Genomic DNA, 19,407 nt, shown 5'->3' with positions numbered 1-19,407 from the left:
ATGGCAAGGTGATTGCATACGCGTCACGCCAACTTAGGCCACACGAGCTGAATTACCCCACTCATGATCTGGAACTAGCAGCAGTGGTACATGCCTTGAAGATTTGGAGACATCACCTCTACGGAGTTCGATGTGAGATCTTCACGGACCACAAGAGCCTTAAGTACTTCTTTGAGCAGAAAGATTTGAACATGCGACAACGCAGATGGCTCGAATTGGTCAAGGATTATGACTGTGGCATAAATTACCACCCAGGCAAGGCTAATGTAGTGGCAGATGCCTTGAGCAGGAAGACCATCCCCCAAGTGGCCATTTTCCTTACACAAAGTGAGGAACTCATACGGGAATTCGCTAAGATGCGATTGGAGGTAGTGAGAGCACCAGAGACGGTGGAAAGTAGGATCGCCACTCTAGTGATTGAACCAGACTTAAGGGCCAGAATTGTTGAAGCTCAAAGGAGTGATGAAGCATTAGAGAAAATTCGACTTAAGGTGAGGACGGGAAAAGAGGTGAGTTACCGCGAAGAAGCGGATAACGCCCTCACTTTTGAAGGGAGATTATGCGTGCCCAATGACGAGGCTCTCAGAAATGAGATCATGAGCGAAGCGCATGAGACACCCTACACCGCCCACCCAGGAGGTACGAAAATGTATCGAGATATGAAGAAGCATTTTTGGTGGGATGGCATGAAGAGGAGCATAGCGTCGTTTGTAGAAAGGTGCCTGGCATGTCAACAAGTGAAGGCTCTACATCAACGACCCTATGGGAAATTGCAACCCCTGGAAATTCCCGAGTGGAAATGGGAGCACATTGCAATGGACTTCGTGACAGGATTGCCAAAGTCACAACGAGGGAATACTGCTATTTGGGTGATTATAGATCGCCTCACCAAAAGCGCCCACTTTGTACCGGTTCGTATCACTTACGGATCGGACAAGCTAGCTCAGATCTATGTGCAAGAGATCATACGCTTACACGGAATACCGGTGACGATCACATCAGACAGGGATCCAAAATTTACTTCTAGATTTTGGATAAGCCTACAGCAAGAACTAGGCACCAGGTTGAACTTCAGTACGACATTTCATCCGCAGACTGATGGGCAGTGTGAGAGAACAATCCAGACCTTGGAAGACATGTTAAGAGCCGTAGTGCTCGACCGAGGAGGAAATTGGGAGCCAGTGTTGCCACTTATAGAGTTTGCTTACAATAACAGTTATCAGGCGACTATAAACATGGCCCCATATGAAGCACTGTATGGGAAGAAGTGTAGATCACCGCTTTATTGGGATGAGGTCGGTGAGAGAAAGACGCTGGGACCGGATTCAGTAGAGGAGATGATAGAGATCGTCCGCCAGATCCGTGAGAGAATCAAGGAAGCTCAAGACAGGCAGAAGTCTTACGCGGATGCCCGCCGAACCGACCTGCAGTTCAAGGCGGGAGACAAAGTTTTTCTAAAAGTATCTCCGTCTAAAGGGATTACAAGATTTGGCGTCAAGGGCAAGCTAAGACCACGTTTCATCGGACCCTACGAAATTTTAGAAGAAGTGGATCCTGTGGCGTACAGATTGGCACTCCCACCGAGTTTCGGGAACGTGCACAATGTTTTTCACGTATCTCAATTGAGGAAATATGTGTTCGACCCAAAACATATAATCCACCAAGAGGAGATGGTTTTGGAACCAGACTTAAGCTATGAAGAGAAGCCAGAGGCAATCTTGGATAGGAAGGTCAAGGAATTGAGGAATAAGTCCGTTGTAACAGTGAAAGTTTTATGGAAGCATCATGGTCACGAGGAAGCTACGTGGGAATTGGAAGACAAAATGAAGGAAAAGTACCCAGGACTTTTTAAGTGACATAAGCAAATTTCGGGACGAAATTTTCGTTAAGGAGGGTAGAATGTAATACCCGCTTCTTTATTTATCCTTTCCATTGTTGATTAAGGTCGAACTAGAGAATTTTTCACACCCTTGACTCGGGTGTCATTCGGAACTCGTTACTCCTTTTCTTTTGATGGTTAATGTTGCTAGTTCGCGCAACAAAAGGGTAAAGAAATAATTGAATGAACTAAAACAAGCAAATGTATATTGTAAAATATCACGAATTTTCGAATAGCAATTCTTATACAATAAACGAACAACTAATTTTCAAAATACTACAATACTTAGAACAAGGCTTCCAATAAAGGAAAGGAAGAAAGGGAAAGGTAAAATGTGCATGGAACAAATGGCATCGGGCCTCTTCCTCCGGGCCGAGAGTTCACGGCTGTAGCCGATCAGCCGTGGAGCCCGAAGCATCGATCCGCCCCGGGCAGCAGCTCGGCGGCCAGTCTCCTCCCAACCTACAAGTAGAAACTAGCGTTAGCTGCTATAGAACAAAAGAAAACTAAGGGAACTCCTACCATAAGGAAGGAGACAACACCTCTTTAGTTGGGAGACCAAAGACTTACCCAAAAAGGGCAGTCCAGCCTGCAATATGTCACGCCAATGCAGCACCTGTTTCTCACCAGCCACAACAAACAAGTATGAATTAATATCCATGTACTAAGTACTCAAATAAAGCCATCTCTCAAGTATATCCTACTGCAGAATCATAGTCAAAGGAGATCCTCTGTAGGATGGGAACAAAATAGTGTGACAACCCCAATTAATCCCCCATAGTACCTCAAGATTTCAGCCTATAAAAAGCCCACCCACACCACCTTTGAACACCCTCCTACACATCACAAAATTCAGCAAAACTCTAGTGAAAACCAAGAACAAGCAGTAGCCAGCTCGAGAGGGAGGAAAACCGAGACCAAAGGCAGATTTTCTCGAAGCAGCCGTGATACCGAGAGGTAAACACCTCCACCCCCTTTCTCCCAATCCAGTTTTTCATGTCATCATATAGAGGCACCACAAATTAAGGACCACAACCAATATAACACAAGCACACCCTCTGCCCTTGTTTAGAACATCATGCTAGCTCAAGAACATAGAACCATGGTTATAGGAATCTCATAACAGTAGTAGCATTCTTAGAGCTTTAACACAAATGGAACAAGAGTACAATAGGCTGCCTTTATGCTCAAAATCAGTAGCACACACATGTAAAATTTCGTTTCAGGGAGCTAGTGTCCCTCCAAAATCAACTCAATAAAGCACAAAGCAAATCGAACACACCCCCCCCCTCGGCTGTTATTTGAAAAAAAATATACAGAGAAGAGCATAGCTTGGAGTAGAGAACTTATCTTCGGGGTGAGTCGGGGCTGTTCGGAGTTGTTGCAGAGACTACCGTGGCGGTTCGAGAGAGACTCGGCGAAGGACGGTGGCTGCCGTTTTCGTATGGGCAGCAGGGGCTGACCACATGACGAAGGCAGCAACCGTGGCTGGAACTCCACGGCGAGCCTAAGCCCCTGAGGTGAAGACGGCAGCGGCGAATCGCCGGAGAAGAGGGAAAAGGCGGAGTTGGCTGGAGCCGGCGCCGAGCGACGCAGCAGGCGGCAGCCCTGCTCGTCGGGCAGCCGAGGATTTCTCCGAACTCGACGGAGAGAGAGAAACGCGGGAGCCCCCACCGACGGAGTTCCGAATTTATCGCCGAGGATGAGAGCGGCGGATGGCGACGAGCGGCGGCAGGTCTACTCGTCGGGCATCGGAGACGAGGTAGGAGGCGCCGTGCGCCGCCGGCGACGCGGAGGAGGTGCCAACCGGAGCAACAGCGGGCGTGAGGGGAAGGCGCCGCTGCTTCTCTATCCTTCCGCCTAGGGTTTTCAGTGTGTGTGTGTGTGTGTTTTTGATTTGGGGATTTTTGAATGAAGGAGAGAGAGAGACCGATGGATTAAGGAAAGGAGTATTGGGCCACTTTTTTTTTCTTATGTTTTGGGCCTTAGCAAATTGATTAATGTCTTGGGCCACTAATTTAATTAAAGTATGGACCAAGAATTTACTTAAATCATGGGCCTTTATATGTTATGGATTAATTAATAGTTCGCAAATTAATTCCACGAAGATAAGTCTAATTTTTCCGGAAATTAGCAAGAGTGCTCAAATGATTAATTTTAAGAAATTACGATACGCTAACGAGTATTTAGACCTCGAGCCAAATTTTTAGTATGTTTAAATAAATGACATGGGAGGTAGCACCCTCTAGTTAAGTGAATAATTTTACTAATTTAATTAAATCTACTGATTTAATTAATATTCAAAAATTCTAGGACTCTTCTAGAAAATTTAAAGGAAGAATAAAATGATCATCGCACTTAGGATGCATTCATGTCTAAGCTTAATGGATATCTCAAAAATCTAATTAAGTATCTTTTATTTCCTAAAGGGACGTCTTCGAACGTCATCTAAGACCGAGTTAAGGAAATTCCGGAAGGAGCTTTAGCTTTTGAGGTGGGCATTCTTTTAAAACGTGTTTTTAGTATGAAAATGTGATTCTTTGCTCAAGTATGTTGTCATGCCATGTTTTGTTTTATGATTACCTATCTGCTTGGCTATGCCAATTCAAGTTAAATCGAATTCGGGTCCCAGTAGGGCCGCAAACCCTACTCGGACTAGTGTACACATGAGGGGACCGTGAGCTAACAAAAGGGGTTGGCCGGTCCAGTGACCGTCGTGGAATGTGGCCACATTCCCGGTTCACACAAGGTTCAGATATGGTATATCTATGTTATGTGATTGCGCAATCAAATCTTTACTAAAGGAAAAGTATTTTAGTGACTCGGGTCTTTTAAGTAAAACCCCGTGATCACTCAACTGGTGGCATTGACAATTAAAGATAGAACCATTTTTGGCAATGTGCCCACTGAGTATATCAAATACTCAGCCCTGCATGTTATTTTCAAATGTGCAGGTTGAACGTGGACGAGCAGGCGAAGGTGTTGGGACAAGCATATTAAATAAGTAGTTAGGTAACCCAAAGTAGCATGTCTTCATACGTGCTATTTTGTCTTGGACTCTTCCGCTGCAAAACTTAGAATTATGTACTAGCAAGCTTTGAACTTAGTCTTGATACTCTGATCACGTTTTGATTATGTACCCATATGCCTTTGATACTTTTGATTTGAGTGATTTCATCCTTTTTATGTTGTCCCTTGATGTTTGAGATTTGTTTAGTCACGAAATAGCTACGCTCACTAGCACTAGGGAGTTGTGGTCGTGACATAACACTTTGTCCATCCAACAACTATAAAATAAATTAATGTAACATTAATATAATACAACAAAATAAAAATTATATAAATTATTCTATACCTCAAGACAGAACAAATTCTCTATAGACTTTAAGTTTCCATCAATTTCATCAACTACCATAGGCTTTTGAGATTTTAATGCCAATGGTAACTCAGCAGAGAAGGAAGCATCATCCTTGATTCCATACAAATAACGAAAATATGTTAATTAAAAACAATTAAATTAAACCAAAAATAATTTTAAAAAAACACCTTTCCCTAAGGCATTCAATAACATCAATGCCTTTATTAAATAAGACTCTCGATGCATTGTAAACAGTCCCACAACGGATTTTACCTAAATCAACAAAAACTTTTATGAATTAACAATAAAAACATATAAAAGAGAGTAAAAAAAATATATAGAATTAATAACAAAAACATATACTTATTTAATGATAAAAAAAAACATACCGTTGAAAATAGTAGCCTTATAGAATTGTACCAAAACAATTGGTACAATTTTGATATCAAACTCACGTTGACTCAAGAAGGAATCAACATACTACCCCCATAAAGTGCAATGTATAGATACATGGCAGCAAAAAAAAACCAAATTTCATAAAATTTGTATATATTTAATAATGAGAAATAAAACAATAATGTATATAATAAATTTAAAAAAATAAAATTATACTGCTCATCCTCCAGAACCAATTCCAGTAATTTAGAGGACCTTTCATCAACCACCCTCACACAATCTCGAACTACTCCTACCACATCTGCAATTTAAAATTAAAATTAAAAATATAATATATAAAATCATATAATATATGACTGAAAACTAAAAACAAAAAATTAAATTTAAAACATACCAAACAAACCACATTCACCGACATCATTAATACTGAGAATCTCATTGACTTTCATAGTATTATACATACAAACGCAAAATCCAAGGACTTCAACTTTTATGATAGAAGACTTTTCATAAATCTGAATTTTGAACTCATGTGCAGTAATTGTATTTTTTCGGACTGTCTTTAACGAAAAAATTCTTGATACAATAGATATCTCCTTCTTTGATGAAACGACCCTTTCTCTCGATCATAGCCTTTGGAAACGACACATGTATTTTAACGCCCTGTAATTAAAGACATTTGTAATATATATATAATATAATCTTGACAATAAATGCTACGCAAGTATATAATAAAAATTTTCATTATAATAATACCTCCTCATCATGCATTATACATTCAAGAGATGAAATAACTTCTTCTCTCCCAGTCCAATAAGTATTATATTTATAGACACATCTAACTTTAATAGTCTGTGTAACACTTGCCCTCGTTAAATTAGCCAGCAACGTAACACCTTGTGCCACATTAACTGCAAACTACAAAATACAATCATTAAAATAAAAAACGATTAGAATTACATATAACAAATGCAAACTACAATCAAAACAACAAAAAAAAAACCCAACCCAACAATAAAAAAAAATTAAACTTGAGATCAGTAGTAGCGATTAACAAAGTCACAAATGAGTCTATTTATAAAGCAAATTGTAAGCAAAATTTTGAATCGAAAAAATGGCTCCAAAATATTACACACTGGTTATAACCCAAATCTAGCCTAATATACCTAAAACAATTATATAAACTCAACGAATGATATCTCGATTTAGACATGTATTCAGATATTGAGATATTGAGATATATGCATAAAATTACAAAACTCAGAAACACGTGTAACAGTAATAAAATATTTACTCCAACGTCGGAATTGAGTTTCCCTTTATTAAATAGTACAACATACATAAAATAACAATTTAAAACACGTGTAACGCTATAATATATTATAATCCAAATTCTGATACTCAATTTATTATATACTACAACTATACCGCAACAAAATCAAAGCACAATCTGTTTAACCATAAATTCTAATCATTGCTCATTCTAAGAACTAAAGTATATCACATTTAATACACTGTGTGTTAACCCTAACACATGAACTATAAATCAAATAGAAGAATTAGTATAATAGATGATCTAATACTGAAATATGTAATACGGAATATATTAACATTTAATATTAATAATAACAATATATATCAATAAGTTAATACATTAATTAATCCAATAAATAAATTCTCCAAATTCAACTATATATGCTAATCTTAATATAATACACTAAAAACAATAACAAAAATAAAAATATGTTGACAACTAAGTGAAGATGATAATTACCCTAAGTTTAGGATAATTAAACTAAAATATAATAAATCAATATATAAAGTACATTATATATCAATATATACAATAAATACAACCATCACAAAATTTATCAGGCGACGATTACGAAAAAAAATGATTGCACTATGAATATATCGATAAAGCAAAATAATAACTACACTACATTCGACAAAATAAAAATTTATCTACTCCATCTCCAAAAATAGGAAGACATTTATTTTAGCATTCAATTGAGCATAACATATCTAAACTAAAAACTCAAACATGAAATAACTACTTTACTTTTTTAACAATCAATAGCATTTATAACCAAAAACCATCAAAATAAAATGATTAATATTTATACATCTGGATCTGTTTTTGTACAACCGAAAAATAATTTATTTTAGAAAAATCAATTTACTTTTATACATTAAATTAAACTATGATCACATATATATAGTACATGGATGGTGCAAGATATTGCAAATAATCACCAACTGAATAAAATATTAACTTATATATGCATATATTAATATGTACTATACATACAAACATCTCAGTAATCCATAATAAATATATTGATTAAAACTTAAAACACTTGTCAAACAATAATAACCACAACAATAAAAAATAATAACAAAATCAGACTAAAAATACAATACATACAAATAAACTATCAACTATTAACTCAAGTTCATAGATACAAACTCACCATCAACAACTTACTACCACTATTTACTTAAAATAATTACTTCTAAAACTATTACTTAAAACAAACAACAAAAACAAATAGTCACAATTTAACTTTTAAAGCTACATCAATCGGCAATAAATGCACTACAACTCAATACAAATCATTTCTGTTTTGTATCAATAGCCAGTAGACAATTTTTGCAGAAAGAGAATTTACGGAGAATGCAACAAACATATCACACTAAGTTTATGAAGAGAATTATCATCTCGATTTTCACACAAAAAGTACATCATCAGCAACTAACACAAATCGTACATCACAAACACCTAAAACATACATACAAAAACCTAAAAACCTAAATATTCCACAATCATAAATTAAATTTAATAGAACATTAAAAAAATGTAAATCAATATAGCTGAATATATAATAAAATTAATCAATACATGCAAACATCTAAAAAGTATAATACTACTCTATAACAATATCTTTAAGTTGAAGTCGATGCAATTTCACACTATATATATACAAACAATGCAAACCTTTGTAACAAAATTTAACCTTTCATTCATGTCAAACAGCAATAAATGCAATAAAAAATCACTTCAAATGATTTCTGATCTGTATCAACTAACAATATCCGATTTCTGAAAATATAATTATTACAAAGATGTAACTATCTAATCAATTTCCAATTTTCAGAAAAACAATAAGTCATCAACAACCAAAATAAAGATCTAACCAATACTTTTAAACTAATACATGCATACAAACATATAAATAATCTATCATAAATAACAACTTTACCGTTCTTAACAATAGATAACATTTATAGCCAAACTGCATTAACATCAAATAATTTTTCCTCTTAAACATCGATCTAATAACACATTCAAAAAATAAAATAAAATTACAAATTATGTAAAAAATAAGAATTACAAACATTCATTTCCACAACAATACAACAATCTTTACTTCCACTATTAACTTAAAACAAAGACTTTTAAACATATAAAAACAGGGAAATGTTAAGATGACAACGCTAATTTGGGTGACACTGTACCATCAATTGTTGCCATTGGATATAAAAATCGGACTGCTCTAAGCCTGCCGCATGGCAGGCGAAATTATATAAAAAGAAAAAGAAAAGAAATTGATAAAGGGTATTTTCGAGAGTCACGTTTCAGCGGTTATTCACCATCCTTCAATCACGTTATTTTCATTATTTTCTCTCTCGCAAATCTCTTCAGAGATATATAAAATCCATTCAACCTACAAATCCCAAAGAAACTCACCCCCACTCACCGCAAAAGCCAACAACAATCTCCAATTGCCTCCTACAACCTTCCGGAGAAACCAATTCATTTTTGGTGTAACATGTTTTTTGAATATCAGATTGCTTGGTTATATATTACGCATTGCTTTTCTCTGTACTTACAATTGCAGATCTGTGTTAAAATTGCATTTGTGAAGACGAAGTTCGGGCAGCAGTTCGGCCAACCATTTGGCGTAGCAGAGAAAGAAGGCTGCGAAGTTGCTAACTAAACCATTGTGTAGATGCGCGAAATATCGAGAACTGGGTCACCATGATGCTAGGAATTGCGGCCTGAAAAGGGGAAAAACATAGACATTATTTAGATAGGAGTAGTACTCTGTTGTTTTCCTTGTTTATAACGGTGTTCGGTTCTGATTGTTCTAGTTGCATTTGTTAGAATTGTTTTGGGTTTGTTGAACTGCTTATTGCATTCCCAAATCTGCAAAGTTATTCATCGTATATTGCATTATATTCATGTAGTGTTTCTCCGTTTCGTTTTACAGTAGAACAACTTTGTTATGCTTAAATGTATTTTTGTTTTGGGCGAGCATAGTTTGATTAACAGATTGCTTATTAATAGCGATGACATTGCTTGTTAGTGATAACAAGTTTGCTTATTATGTATTATAAACCATTCCCTAGAGCACTCAATTTCATTGTCGTACGATAATAGGTAGTTTGCTTGTCTGTTGGTTATTTCTTCTTTACCGAGGAAGGTCTGCACTCTATTTCATTTTAGTAATAGCTGCGTTAAAAATGCATCACCCTCTGCTATTAAACATCATAGTATGAAAGAAATCAAAAACCATCACGAACGAAGAGTTAGTTAAACCAAAAAATCATCAAACTATCCATCTATATTCAAACAAAACAAATTATCGATCAACTCATGAGGTTCATATCCATCGGAATGACGCTCGGATCCTCTGTGAGGTTCAACAGATTGACTTCTTTGGTCCTCCTCTTCCTCAGGCTCTTTGGATGCCTTCCTTTTTCTAACCATTGTAAAAGTGAGTACTGCATTGCACGACTAAAACAATTAGACTATTGAATACAAAATCATGAAAAATTTGAAACTAAACAAGAAACAATTATAGGCAACCACCATTATAAAGCAATTGTACATAATAAAACAAGCAATTATGATAAAATAGTGGAACAAAAGCAATAACCAAGCAATATTTACGATAAAATGCAAAGCCATAGTAAAACAAACAGTATCTTCGCGACTATACATGATGCACTTTCAAATGAATAACAAAGATTGACATCCGCGAGCAAGCACACAAATTGGACAACATAAGCAATTATCACTCACTAGTCAAGCAATTCATTTCAGTTTTTGGAATTTGATTCTAAGCAAGCAATCTGTATTATGTGGACAATCAATTAATCAAACGCAGTGAAGCAAGTCACTACTATTTTTGCCTAAGTGTAGATAAAGCAATCTATAATGTTTAATCAAGCAATTCACCACAGCCTCGTCAAGAAATTAACGCACAAGCTTAATCAAACTTAGTGAAGCAATTCAATACCATTTCTTGCATAAGTGCATATAAAGCGATCCATAATGTTTAATCAAGCAATTCACCACAAGCTCATCAAGCAATTAAAGCATAAGCTGAATCAAAAAATTGCATACAGTGAAATACCAAATTGAAAAAATGCATACACATCAATTATCAAACCATTAGAAAGATAACCATTCATAAAATTGCATACACATCAATTAATTTCATAAAATAAATAAAATAAAAAAAGGTTTTATTTTAGAACAAGCATAATTAACTTCGGAACAAGCAAGTAGTCAGTCAATAATAAGCAAACACAAAAAAGTAGATGACAACCAAGCAAAGAATAAAACAGAACCAAGCACATCTCACCGAACTACACATTATTCTGTCTGTAGCACAACAAGCAAGCATTACAATACAACAAAGCATTTAACAAGGCTTAATAACACGTCGTTAATATGTATGAATCCCATCGGGATCCCGTTACTAAAAAGTGTAGTGGATCTTTTTCTAACAAGCAACCAACACAATTAAAACAACAATTCCTAATCCTCAGCAAAACGTAAGCAATCAGTAGGATAGGAATGGAGCAAATTGGGGAACAATAGAAACAAGAACCAATCAACATAAACAATAAGCGTAATGAATTTAGCAGGGATGTTGGTAATAATCAGTCCGAAAAAAAAAAAAAGCAATAGCACAATAATCACTATGCATTAGAACCTAAGTAATCACTAAGAGCAACGGAAATCGAACCAATCGAGCAGTCGCAGGGAGTGGAGGCAAACTTCCCGTTAATAAAAACTTTCAAGCACGAAATTGGAGAAATCGCTACTGGAGCAGTCGCAGGTAGTAACGATGAGCAGCAGAAATCGCTGATGGGGAGGTTTGGAGAGAGATAGGTCAATTGGGGAGAGAGAATGGATTCAGTTTTGAAGTAGTGGGAGGGAGTTATTGATGATTGGAAGAGAATATGAATCAGTGCCCTAATTTACCGAGATTTTCCATTCCGTATCGGTTTTAATTTCAGGAAAAAGACATAATTATCCTTGTAAGCAACAAATTGTGAACACCCAAGCAATCCGTACTCTGTTTCTACAATTCAATCTCAGCCATCTATATACAAGATCTGATGGCTATAAATGGTGTTACATTGTCACTTTAATGAAGGTGTTACCATAGTATGCCCCTATAAAAACAAACAATATAAAATTATAATCACAATTCAACTTTTAAAGCAATGTCAATCAACAATAAATGCACTACATATCAATGAAAATGATTTCTTTTTATATCAGTAGCCAGTTGTCAATTTACTGTGTATGTAATTAACACAATACCAATTTATGAAATGAATCAATATATATCATCATTAGATAAGCTTACAAGAATAGACATATATCGAGATATATTCATAAAATAACAATATAGAGGTATATCGAGATACAATAATAAAATATTAAAAACACATGTAACAATAATAAAATATCATACACTCCAACTTCTAAATTGAAATTCCCTTTATAAATATACAAACATAAAATTTATAGCATTCCAAAAAAAATATATAACACTAATAAAATATTCTTCCGATTTAATCATCTACGTAATCAACTAATACAAAAATAGCATTACAGATAGTTATTTAAACTATAATAAAGAGAGAAAATAAGAAAATATCTAAGGATTCATTTTAAACATACATCCATAGTTTAACTTTGAAACTATGTCAACCAGCAATAAATCAACAATGTAAACATACATGCATCATTTAACCCTAACAAATATCGATAACACTTCAAATAGTACATGCATCATTTAACTTTTAAATTATGTCAATTAGCAATAAATAAACTACAACTCACTGCAAAAGAATTCTGTTTTGTACTCATATCAATTCTCAACAAAAGAATTTTGCAGATATGAATTTACAAAGAGTAGATTTACATATAAATATACAATTAGAAATAAATAGATGTTACCAAATTTTGTATAACCAAAAAGTAAATTATTTGAGACAAATCGTTTACTTATACATTTAAAAAAAAGTGGGATCAAATATATAGAACATGCAACGTGCATCATATTGTAAATCATCATCAAAATATTATAAAAAGATTAACATATATATACAAATTAATATGTACGATACATGCAAACATCTCAGCAATCAATCATAAACTTTGATCAAAACTTAAAATAATTGTCAAACAACAATAAAAAAAACAATAAAAAAAATAATAACACAATCTGTTTAAAAATACAACTTAAAATATATATACAAATCCACTATCAACAACTAATTCAATAGAAAAAGGAAGAATACACTATCAACACCTTACTCAATTGATACATATAACAATAAAAAAATAAGAACACAAATCCACTATCAACAACTAACTCAATGGAAAAAGGAAGAATACACTATCAACAACTAAATCAAAATTTTGCATACACTATCAACAACTAATTCAATAAATATATACAAATACAACAACCAACTAAATAAATACAAACAAATACACTATCAACAATTCAACAACATATGAACACTATCTACTTAAAAACATGACTTCTAAACCTATTAAAACAAAAACGAAAATCAATACTCACAATCTAAATAACACAATTTACCCAATACTCACAATTAAACTTTTTAATTTATGTCAATCAGCAATAAATGCAATACCCATTACTGCAAATGATATCAGTTTTGCATTAATTGACAATATCAACTTTCTGCGCAAAGATAATTATTACAAATTTAACATATACATATAAACTAATGTATACATACACACATATAAACATTCTATCATAAAATTAAATTAAGCAAAATCTTGAACAACATGTCAATCAACAATAAATGAAACCACCTCAAAAACAGTGATTTAGATTATCTATGCAACCTTCAATACATACAAATACGTAGAAGCACTACCACAGCTACTTTGTCAATTATTTAAATTACATAAATGAAGTTAGACAATCAAAGAAAATATCTGTAAACATATTTAATAATCAATGCAAAAATAAAATTAAAAATAATAATTCTACAGCATAACAAATTACTAAAGTTTGAAATAATGTAGCGATCACAACTAACTTCTTGATTGATATAATTATTTAGCATAAACAAACTTAAATAACCCTAGAGTTTAACGTGTGTTAAACTTTTAATAGATACAAATCACTTTAACACATTCAAATTAAATATAGATGCAGAAACCTAATAACTACAATGAAAATAAATCTTCATAACATATTAATTATAAGGATTAGTTAATGTATTAATATATGCATAAAATTACATAGCAAAAAGTAATGTACGGAGTACAAAACTGTAAACAAACATTTGGTGTTTAGGTACTACACCCTAGCCATTTTGGATTACTAAAGCCTTAGGGGTTTTGGATATAACTTCGATAAATTAGACAACACTATGCAATATCCGATTTCTGCAAAAATATAATTATTACACAGATGTAACTATATAATCAATTTCCAATTTTCAGAAAAACAATACGCAATCAGCAACCAAAACAAAGGTTGAACTTATACTTATAAATTAATACATGCATACACGTATCTAAATAATCTATCATAAATAACAACTTTACCATTCTTAACAATAGATAGCATTTATAGCCAAAATGCATTAATATCAAATAATTTTTCCTCTTAGACATCGATCTGATAACATATTAAAAAATTAAAAGCAAATAATACATGCATAAAAAAAGCTAAAATTCTCAATGTTACCAAACCATAAATAGATATTTAATTAAAACATCTTCAAAATTATCTATAAACATAACTGAATATATAATAAAATAATCAAACATATATAAAACCCAAAACTAATACTCTATAACAATTATTATAAGTTGAAGACGATGCAAATTGATTGGAATTTCACCCTATATACAAACAATACAAACCTTTGTAACATATACTCCATCAACAACCAAAACGCCAATTTAAACTACACATATAAACTAATACATACGTACATAACAACATGTAAATAATCTATTATAAATTTTCAATTAACCAAAACTTCAAACAATTGGAGTTACTCTACATAATTAAAATAATAGAACTCTATATGCGTTTATTAAAAGTTGAAGACAAAACATATTGGTTGCAAACTAAACTTACATACAAAAACAATGTAAACCAATACTCACAATTAAACTTTTTAATTTATGTCAATCAGCAATAAATGCAATACACATCACAGCAACTTTTTCAATCAGTTTTGCATTAATTGACAATATAAATTTTCTGAGCAAAGATAATTATTACAAATTTAACCTATACATATAAACTAATGGATACATACACATATCTAAACATTCTATCATAAATTTAAATTAAGCAAAATCTTGAAAAACATGTCAATCAACAATAAATGAAACCACCTCAAAAACAGTGATTTAGAATATCTATGCAACCTCCAATATAACAAATACGTAGAACACATTCACAACTAATATCTGAATTATTTAAATTAAATAAATGAAGTTAGACAATAGAAGAATACTGTATTAAATTATCAAAAATATTGTATTATAAATCTTGACGAAGCAATATAATCATAATCAAAAGACTACTGTAATAAATTATAAAAAATAGTATTACCTGCTAACCCTATGCATTAGTAAACCCTTTGGATATGAATATATCACGATTACTTAATGAATACCATGATATGATTACAACTATGAAAAGTAGGTACTATACCCTAGACACATGCAATATTAAACCCTAGAGTTTTGCGTGTATTAACAAACACAAAAATAATTCGCACATCTCAATGTTCTCTGCATACATACAAACTTGAAAAACACGTTGATCAACAATAAATGGAACACCTCAAAAACTAATATATAAATTATTTAAATTACATAAATGAACTTATAAAAACAAAAAACACACCTGTAAACATATATCTGTAAAAATGTTCAGTGGTACAGCATAAAAAATTACAAAAATTCGACATAACTTAGTATTCACAAATAACTTGATAGCTAATTTCATTACAACATTCACTAATTATGCATAACTTAGGATTTTATGCATAAAATTACATGCAAAAAAATAATGTATAAAACTGTAAACAACATTCATTAATTAGGTGCTAGACCCTTAGGGGAAGGATTTAACTTCGATCAATTAGTGAACACTATCATAAGGTTATAACACATACCAATAAGGTACAACATAAAAAAATTACAAAAATTCAACATAACTTAGCATTCACAAATAACTTGATTTTTTTATTTAATTACATAAATAAGCTCAAAAAACCATACAATTTTGTGGGAATTAAACTTTAATACATACAAATACCTCTAACTGATAAACATTAAACACTATGAAAACATCAACGCAAAAACCTAATAACTACAGTCAAAATAAATTTTCATAACATTTGAATTATAAGTATTAGTTAATGTAGTATTTTATGCATAAAATTACATACAAAAAAATAATGTATAAAACTATAAACAACATTCACTAATTAGGTGCTAGACCCTAGCCCTATGGATTACTAAACCTTTAGGGGAAGGATTTAACTTCGATCAATTAGTTAACACTATCCTAAGGTTATAACTCATACAAATAAGTAGGTGATACACCATACCATCATAGACTACTAAACCCCAGAGTTTTGTGTGTATTACAAACACAAATATGCATAACAAATTCAATGTTATTCGAATATTTTCCACTCATTATTCAACATTCCACTTATTATACAACTGCTTTATTACACAAAGAAACAGATAATAATCACTAAATAATAAAATAAAATAATATGCATGACAAAAACAATGTTATTTTATTATTTGAACTTCAAATCATTATTCAACATTCCAAAAATTGTACAACTGATACTCACTGTTCCACTATCTATTTGCCCTATATACACAGGATAACAACTTTACACAGTTAATCAAGTGTCAGAGCCATCTTCCAAACTCAAAATACGTCTTCGCCTGTTCAACCATCTCCACCTTCACTCTTCAAACTGTCTCTCCATCAAAATCGTCTTCAGCTCTTCCTGCAAAAACCACACTGAACAATGGCGAACAACTGCCTAAAACTCGAAGACGATTACTGCAAAAGAAGTGAAGATATTGTCAAAAGAATAAAATTAAATTTTTTAAAAAAAAACGAAGAGGAAACAATAGTAAAATACAAAGAATGAAACAACAAAGATATCAACTTTATAATCTGCAAAATAAAATATCATCAGCGTAAAATGAACTTATCAAAATACTAAAACACAAACAATGAAACAACAAAGATTTCACCTTAACAATCTGCAAAATAAGAAACCATCAGAAATTAATGAACTAATGAAAAAAACGAAAACGAAATAATACTAAAACAGAAACAATGAAACAACCAAGATTTCACCTTTATAATCTGCAAAACAAAAAAACATCAGCATTTAATGAAGAATTAAAAGAAAATAAGAAAACAATAAAACAAAAACGTGAAAACAAACAGATATTACCTTTATTATCTGCAAAATAAGAAATGGTTAAATGAACAACATTATTCGGATTAAAAGAATAATAAGAAGAATAACAGAAATATAAAAGCAACAATAAGAGAGTAGAGAGAGAAATAAGAACTTGCAGCAAGAGCATTGTTTGCAATGGCAACTGGTATTTATAGAGAAGTTTCTATTATGAAGGTGGGAAAATCGCGCTTTTCTTTGGGGGGAAAACCCTCCCTTTTTTTGGAGGGAAGAAAACCCACCCTTTTTTTGGGGGGAAACCCCATTTCAACGCTTAAAAAAATTGGCGAATGACATTATTAACTTTCCCCCCAAATCGGAAATTTGAAAACAGGGGAGAATTCCCTTCGATTTACCCCCAAAAAAACCGAGCTTTTAAGTATAGAATAGATATGGGGAAGTATGAGCTAATCTAGTTCAATTTTTGTGCTTTGTTATGAAACAATACTGTACTAGTATGTCTTTATCTCATGAAAGGTTAGTGGAGTATTACTATTTCTGAATACTCCTACAGTCCTACTAATGCGCCAAAGATATTACTTTCATCCCAAATATAGACTGGTGTACAATTTTTGTCTATATTGCATCGGATAATCCGTCCCATATCTCAACTATTATGACACTTCTATATTGATATATTCCCTTCACTCCAACAAAAATTCTTATTTGATGATAACTACTTAATACTTAATAATAATAAAATGTGATTTTTATTGTAAACGAACCGATTTTTAATGTAAGTGAACCGAAATGCCAAAATATAATTCTTATTGTGAAAGAGACGAAAGTATCAATGAATCGCAAATTATTGACAAAGTTAAAGTATATGAAATAGACATTCATTAATTACCACAACCTCATAATTTACAATAATAGGTAGGTTTGGGAGAAACTTAAAAAGTAAATAGAGAATAATGCATCGCATTAAAGCTAATAAAGGTAGAACAATTAGGGGAGATGCTTAAGCACTAAGAGCATCCACAATGGTCGGCGAGCGACCGGCTAGCTGATTCTCGGCGTTGGCCGGTCCGCTCGCAGAACCATTGCAATCGGCGAGCGAGCGCTGGCCGATGCGCTGGCCGCCATTGTAAGCTGGCGATTGGCGAGCGATTGGCCAGCGCATTTTTTTTTTTAATTAAATTTTCAAAACACTATATATACGCTATTTTCACGTCATTTTCATTCGCACCACTTGTTTTAAGTAGTTTTCTCTCTCTCTTAATTTCTGTACAAAAGCAACAACGTGAAATGAGCAACGCGGGTGGTAGTAGTGGTAGTAGTGATGAGGAGTACGAACGGCAAATGAACGAAGCATTGGAGGCCTATACGGAGGGTGAGATAGACCGGCTGCTACAAAGGGCTATGCAGCCGGCGGTACCTCGACCTCCACCCGTTGTCCACCGCCTAGCAGTGATTGCTCGGGATCACGTAGCTGCACATCAACGGCTATATGACGACTACTTCGCAGAGCAGCCGCGGTTTAACGCCAACATGTCCAGGCGGCGTTTTAGGATGCACAAGGAGCTGTTTATGCGTATCGTTGACGCTTTGGAGCGTCGATATAAGTGCTTCCACTTCAGGCACGATGCGGCTGGCAGACCCGGCCACACCCCTATTCAAAAGTGCATTGCGGCAATCAGGCAGTTGGCCTACGGAGGCGCGGCAGACATGTGGGACGAGTACCTCCACATCGGTGAGACGTCTGCCCTGAAGTGTCTGAAGCATTTCTGTGAGGGCGTCGTTGAAATATTCAAGGACCAGTATCTTCGAAGCCCTACCCCGACAGACTGTCAGGATCTGATGCAGATGCACGGGGAGAAGCATGGGTTCCCGGGGATGTTAGGCAAGCATAGATTGTATGCATTGGGAGTGGAAGAACTGTCCCGCTGCCTGGAAGGGGTTCTACACCACCGGCTACAAGGGAAAGAATCCCACGATGATCCTCGAGGCCGTA

At 33.8% G+C, this 19,407-nt stretch overlaps 1 long non-coding RNA gene across 1 annotated transcript; it reads right to left on the bottom strand.

The window, feature by feature from the left end:
* Positions 1 to 2,102: 2,102 nt before the first annotated feature.
* Positions 2,103 to 3,158, bottom strand: LOC125191274. Its single transcript, XR_007171076.1, has 2 exons — positions 2,450 to 3,158; positions 2,103 to 2,341 (listed from the first exon to the last, which is right to left on the bottom strand). It is a non-coding gene; the product is annotated as an uncharacterized LOC125191274 (long non-coding RNA).
* Between the last annotated feature and the right edge of the window lie 16,249 nt (positions 3,159 to 19,407).

Source organism: Salvia hispanica, chromosome 5, assembly GCF_023119035.1.
Source record: "Salvia hispanica cultivar TCC Black 2014 chromosome 5, UniMelb_Shisp_WGS_1.0, whole genome shotgun sequence".
Classification (NCBI taxonomy): domain Eukaryota; kingdom Viridiplantae; phylum Streptophyta; class Magnoliopsida; order Lamiales; family Lamiaceae; genus Salvia; species Salvia hispanica.
This window is presented reverse-complemented; position numbering and strand designations above follow the sequence as displayed.